The sequence below is a fragment of the Lepisma saccharinum genome, chromosome 9, assembly GCF_977018435.1.
Source record: "Lepisma saccharinum chromosome 9, izLepSacc3.1, whole genome shotgun sequence".
Classification (NCBI taxonomy): domain Eukaryota; kingdom Metazoa; phylum Arthropoda; class Insecta; order Zygentoma; family Lepismatidae; genus Lepisma; species Lepisma saccharinum.
In genome coordinates, this window is record NC_139237.1 from 88,960,584 (window position 1) to 88,967,533 (window position 6,950).

A 6,950-nucleotide genomic window follows, 5' to 3' on the forward strand; every position below is an offset into this window, starting at 1 on the left:
CATAGTTAATTTTGCAACCCTCAATGCACCCCCCTGCAGTATGCTGCTAGACACAGTGGAGATGAAAAAATTAACTCCGATACCTCAAAAATGTGACTCAGGTCCCTTTCTGCAATAAGCCATTCATTTTTATGTTAGTGTAATTGCATATGCAAAATTAAATTCAAACTATTTTGGCGAATGGCTACAGATGATTGTCGAATTAATTGGATACAAACATAATTATACTCGTGTGTGTACTTTTGCGGAATATCAGGTTCAAAAAGTGAAACAAAAAAAAATGTAGAATATTCTCTCAGCAGTGTATATGCCGGATGGAAAAAGAAAAGCGTAAGAACATGTGCAATTTGTGTCCTTTCAAAACTTGACTGTACAAATTTTACTTCTTTGCAAAGAAATCAATGACATTTTTTTTACACGCACCTCTTTGAGAGAAATTGAATATAGCTTTGATAAAGAACTTAAAAGGATAAGTCTTTTTGGAGATGCTGGGGTTCGAACCCAGGACTTTCTGCATGCGAAGCAGACACTCTACCACTGAGTTACATCCCCACCGTAATACAGTAGCCTCGATACAAGCATGAAGAATTCGGAGCGTGACAACAATGTGCGTAAGCGACTCTCACCTGCTTCACGTAAAACCAACGAGTGTGCAGTTTACGTGGCAAATTTAGAACATAGATACATTTCTTTTTATTTTGCGAATTCTGGTGATTTTTAGATCATATTTAGACCTCGGATTTTAGGTTTTAAACTATTTTTTTTCCTTTGCAGGTAAATAAGAAATAACAAGTTATACCTACCATAGTTTCATTAAAAAACGTAACAACTGACGAAGTTTTATAGAGCATGAAATAATCTATTTTGCTTGTTAGAACCTATTTTAGGTTTATGTGCCTAAATGAAACCTTTTTTTTAGGTTTCTATATAAATTCTTAGGTTTTACAGGATTTTTATATCTCACAGAGGTATTTAGCCTACTAGGTTTGGTGAAACATGTTTTCTGTCGATTTCCCTCCTTCCAAGCATATGATGTTTATCAAAGCTTTAAACAAAACAAAACATGTCTGACGTCACTGTTACCTGCAGACAGTGGCGGCGAAAGGGGACAGTTCCCCTCCTACTAAGATAAAGTAAACTGTCCTTGCCCCCCCCCCTCCTCCCCATTCTTAGTTTTGGCACCCAATCGTCTCTACTGCCTGCACAGTCCCAAGTGCAAACTTCTGATCTGTGTGGCCTTGCTCACTCTCGTGTCAGTTTGGTCCTTTTGTGGCATTCACGCCTTGCGAAGTAATGTTTCAGCATTCAAATTTGCACTACTGGCTATGTTTCTGTTGAAAGATAATTTTCAGCACATGAACTGATCCTCGCAGACAAAAGGAGGAGTTTGAGTGTGGATAATGTCTGACTACCATGCGAGAGACCCGGGTTCGATCCCGGCGGGGGAGAACCGTGATTTTTTCACCTGTTCATGCAGCTCTGGCGCCCACCCAGCGTCGTACAAAGTATGGTGCTGATCATATCACCCTCACCTTCGATCAAGAAAGTGTGTGGCCCTAACTATACGCCTTAATGGCGTGCTGCAAAGCACAGGGGAGCATTTTACTTTATTTTAACGCAAAATGATTCATGGTGGTCACTAGGACCATGATAAAATTCAAGTATAATTCCTGGTTTTCAAGGCGAACTTTCCAAAACTTCAAGGATACAAGCAGATGTTTTCTCTATTCCAACCTTACGTATTACCGACTCTCACCCTCCCTTCCACACACAAAAATATTACCAATATAAGGGGTTTGTATGATTCCAATGTACACAAAAATGTTCCTAATCAGCTTCAAGATATATTATTTTGCAATAATCTTCCGTCTGTCAGATAGATTGTTCTGTAAAGACACTAACAAAGTAAACGGATTGAGAAAATTTTGTTTTATTTTCCATGTAGTTTTCTTTTTCTAAGTCAGTAAAAAAAAGCTATTTGAGAGAAATTTGCCTCAGGGCATTTAAAAACATGTATACATTTAATGGGATTTGCATTAATAAAAGTTGCAAGTTTTCACGTCTACGGAAAAAAAAATGGAATAGAGAAAACATCCGCTTGTACCTTTTTTCATGTTTTGGCAAAATTGATTAATAATTCCCGGAATTCATATAATTCCAAGTGAGTAGCTACCCTAATATTGTGCAGCAAATTATAACTTTTTATTACAGCACAAGTGCAGTATTATAATAATTTGTAGATAATTTTGAAAATGATATAAAGAAATGAAAATTTGTTTAGAAAATCAATAATTGGTTATTACGGTTCTTGTGAAATTTTGTTTTTAACGATTGTATCTAATCAGTATTTATCAGGAAAATTACCAAATAAAGTCTTTTTGCAACCTACTTCAGGATTTCTCGAGCCTAATTTAAGGTTTTTAGAACCTATTTTAGGATTTTTAGAACCTATTTTAGGATTTTTAGAACCTATTTTAGGATTTTAGAACCTATTTTAGGATTTTTAGAATCTATTTCAGGATTTTAGAACCTATTTTAGGATTTTTAGAACCTATTTCAGGATTTTAGAACCTATTTCAGGATTTTTAGAACCTATTTTAGGATTTTTAGAACCTATTTTAGAATTTTTCGAGCCTAATTTAAGGTTTTTAGAACCTATTTTAGGATTTTTAGAACCTATTTCAGGATTTTTAGAACCTATTTTAGGATTTTTCGAGCCTAATTTAAGGTTTTTAGAACCTATTTTAGGATTTTTAGAACCTATTTCAGGATTTTTAGAACCTATTTTAGGATTTTTCGAGCCTAATTTAAGGTTTTTAGAACCTATTTTAGGATTTTTAGAACCTATTTCAGGATTTTTAGAACATATTTTAGGATTTTTCGAGCCTAATTTAAGGTTTTTAGAACCTATTTTAGGATTTTTAGAACCTATTTCAGGATTTTTAGAACCTATTTCAGGATTTTTCGAGCCTAATTTAAGGTTTTTAGAACCTATTTTAGGATTTTTAGAACCTATTTGGATTTTTAGAACCTATTTTAGGATTTTTCGAGCCTATTTTAGGATTTTTCGAACCTATTTTAGGATTTTTAGAACCCATTTTAGGATTTTTCGAGCCTAATTTAAGGTTTTTAGAACCTATTTTAGGATTTTTAGAACCTATTTGGATTTTTAGAACCTATTTTAGGATTTTTCGATCCTATTTTAGGATTTTTCGAGCCTATTTTAGGATTTTTAGAACCTTTTTTAGGATTTTTAGAACCTATTTTAGGATTTTTCGAGCCTAATTTAAGGTTTTTAGAACCTATTTTAGGATTTTTAGAACCTATTTTAGGATTTTTCGAGCCTAATTTAAGGTTTTTAGAACCTATTTCAGGATTTTTAGAACCTATTTTAGGATTTTTCGAGCCTAATTTAAGGTTTTTAGAACCTATTTCAGGATTTTTAGAACCTATTTTAGGATTTTTAGAACCTATTTGGATTTTTAGAACATATTTTAGGATTTTTCGAGCCTAATTTAAGGTTTTTAGAACCTATTTTAGGATTTTTAGAACCTATTTTAGGATTTTTCGAGCCTAATTTAAGGTTTTTAGAACCTATTTTAGGATTTTTAGAACCTATTTGGATTTTTAGAGCCTATTTTAGGAGCCTAAGAGCATACTTTTTAGAAACTTAAAACCCGAGGTCATAATATCCGTAGAGTCTGTGGAGCAGTGACGCGGATAAAGATAGAAAAGGGGAGAAAGCGAGTGGGCGGAGCAAAGCAGTGAACTTTGTAACATAAAGTTGGTAGCTGCAGCCGCGTTGCTCTCTCCATGAAATCCCTTTTCCTGCTCACGCGTTCATTGGTCGAGGCCTGTCTTGGTTTGGTTTGAGTTGGTGTTTTAAGTCCACTTTATGCACAGTAAGGCTAATCGGGACTGGACCTACAGTTTACGAGGCCTGTCAAGTCACGAGTTGCGCAGAGGGCTTCTTCTGGTTAGCTCCAGAGAATCCTGTGACAGAGTATAGCTCTCCTGGCCGTATATATATACAGACATTATGAGTGGGGTTCAATGAAGGTACAACTTAACTACGTATAATGGTTCCATGAGCGATTCCCCTTCGACTCTGAGATGTTTGGAAAGAATTAATTTACTTCGAATGGTGAAATTCGAGCGTGTAAACATGCATGGTAAGGTGTGCCTTGACAGCTGATTAAAGGGGACGGGAGCATTATGCTGATCACATCACTCAAATCTCATCTTATTTGTGACAGGGTGCAACAAACCACGGAGAGCTTTATTATTGCTTGTAAAACTTTATACTTTAAGGTAGTTTAGGATTTGGTGGCGAATACGAGTATTTTTCTTTCCTTTTTTTTTTTTAGTTGTAACTGTTGTCTGTTGGCCACGGTGGCTCAGTCGGTAACGCGTCTGACTACCATCCTCAAGGTCCCGGGTTCGATCCCCGGCCGGTTCAAATCACGGAACTTTTCTAATGTTGGAAGCGGCCCCGGCGCTCACCCAGCGTCGAATGACATGTGTACCTGGGGGAAACCCTGGGGGGTAAAGGCGGTCAGGGGCGTGATGCTGATCACATCACCCCCACTCATGACCGGATCAAGAAAGTGTGGGACGCCTTCATGGCGTGGTGCTAAGCACAGGGGAGCAATTTACCCTTTTGTAACTGTTGTCTGGTGTGAATAAATGTGTATTTCGTACTTTTACGCACTTTTTCTCCCCTCGAGAATAATTGTAACAATTGAAGTACGTGGTCGTTTTAGGAGAGGTAAAATAAATATAATTAAATATCATTCCTAATTAGGTTTCAAACATTGTGAATTTTATTTTCAGGAAATGATTTACAAATTAATATTGAAATAAAGGTGCTTAATCCCAATAAGTCCCCTTAAATATGCCACTCATAAATACAGTACTGATTCCATTCAATATAACCGTAATGTAAAATACAGAACACTGTAATATAGCTGAAATATCACAAATGCTAACGGAAATTTATCTGTAATGCTACACTGACATGTTTCTGTAACATTACGAATGTTATGTTATATTCGCGGACATTTTTACATTGCTGAAACATACATGAAACATCACTAATGTTTCGCAATGTTACAATGTTTCACGAGTTACGTATCCGTAACATATCTGAAACCATGTTGTGCTGTATGGGAAGTGCCTATTCAAATTATCTTAGTGCTGGGGATGCTTTAAGATAATTCTCTTAACTGGGGGAAAGCACCACTCCATGTTTCCCCCACTTTGAACACTGCTGTCCCCCTAAGAAAACCTTGAATGGTTATCATAATTTAATTCTTACCATTTTTATCTTTTATTAATAAAATTATCAATTTACAACCAATTGTTCAATTGATTAGGTTTATTTAATTTAGCTAATCCCGAAGGCGAGGATAACTGAGGAAGAGACACATTCAAAAAACACCCATGCCTAGACTGGGATTCGAACCCGGGACCCATGGAGTCGTAGGAGACTGTGATAACCACCTCCATAGTTTGTGTGATATTAATGGAGCTTTCAAAATCTTCTCAACTAATGTAGTGTTTCTACACAATTTTGAGATCTTTTTATTACACAATTAGTGCAAAATATTTACTAAACTAATTGAATGGATTTGTTCTCGTCAATATCCCCTTCCCTTACATACAGCCATTGTAGTAGCCAGCTGGCTCTGCTAATAAATAAAAATGGAGACTCTGTGTTGCAGATGTCGAATCAGTCTGTTCCTTCTCTTGGAGCCCTTCTGAGCTCTTTGCGATTAATTGCATCAAAGTTCGGAAGTAGCAGCAGAACTGCTTGTCTCCCCGACAGAGGGAGTTGGAGTCAGGGGGTTCGAAGCGGGGAAGACGAATTGGTCGATAACACCAGAGCATTCACCTCTCGCCGAGCTAGGCCGAGCCAGGTGACACACTGCACCGGGGTGACACAATTCGGCTGACCTCTCCTTCGTTTTTCGCGATGCGCAACTGTTCTTTTTTTCCTCCTTTTTTTTAAAATCCCTTTTTCTCTTTCTCCCCTCGCTCCCTTTCGCAATTACCGCAAACTAACTAAATCATTCCGAGAGAAAGGGTCGACCTGTGCATTCCGGAAGCTGGCAGCGGTCCAGCCCCCGAGCGAAGGGTTGAACGGACGGTGGAGTGGAAAAACAAAGGAGGTTGCAAGCCAAACTTTAGGCCGGGCCGTCGTTTTACAACGGGCGGAATTGATAGCGTGCGGACATCGTGACAGAAACACCCAAAACAGAACTAAACACAAAGACGCAACGATATATACAGGGTGACCGAAGAAAAACTTGAGAAAATTGTTCTTGGTTGTTACGTTCCCTGCGGTTTTTGCTCCCTTTACTACTGTAGCTGGGAACATGTGAAGACTCCAATGACATACACTGAATCCTTTTTTCAGGGTAGGTGTTCAAGGAAAGTCTAACCACTGGATAATTTTTACTGCAAACGTTTATTCTTTCCAAAGGGTTGAATACATCCAGATGACAGGATCACGAGGACTGGACCTTGGGTATTTAAAGTGGGTTGAATTTGAATATGAAATAAATGCTAATGTCTGAAGTTAGGAACTTACCGTATGATACTCTCGATAATCCCAAGACTTCTGCCTAACCCATAATTGATACCGTTATCGAGCACCCCAATACCTCTGTCTAGAATCCAGACTATGAGTTTTTAGGAAGGGAATCCTTACTTTTGCCTAGAATCAGGCAGTGTGGGTAAAATTAGACTGAAAACCCCTCAATTTATACTTATGCTCGCAGCCTCGAACCCATGTCTTTAGTTATTTTATGACATAACAATTTGAATACACATAGATAAGCTTTCTGAAATATTCGAAGTGAACTGACAAACAAATCTTTCCACATTGAGAAATTACAATTTTAACTACGTCGTCATTAGTTCATCACATAAAGGTTAGTACATTACAA

At 37.4% G+C, this 6,950-nt stretch overlaps 1 non-coding gene across 1 annotated transcript; it reads right to left on the reverse strand.

Annotated features, from left to right (window-relative positions):
- Nucleotides 1–480: 480 nt before the first annotated feature.
- On the reverse strand, nt 481–552 carry TRNAA-CGC (transfer RNA alanine (anticodon CGC)). Its single transcript has one exon. It is a non-coding gene; the product is annotated as a tRNA-Ala (tRNA).
- Between the last annotated feature and the right edge of the window lie 6,398 nt (nt 553–6,950).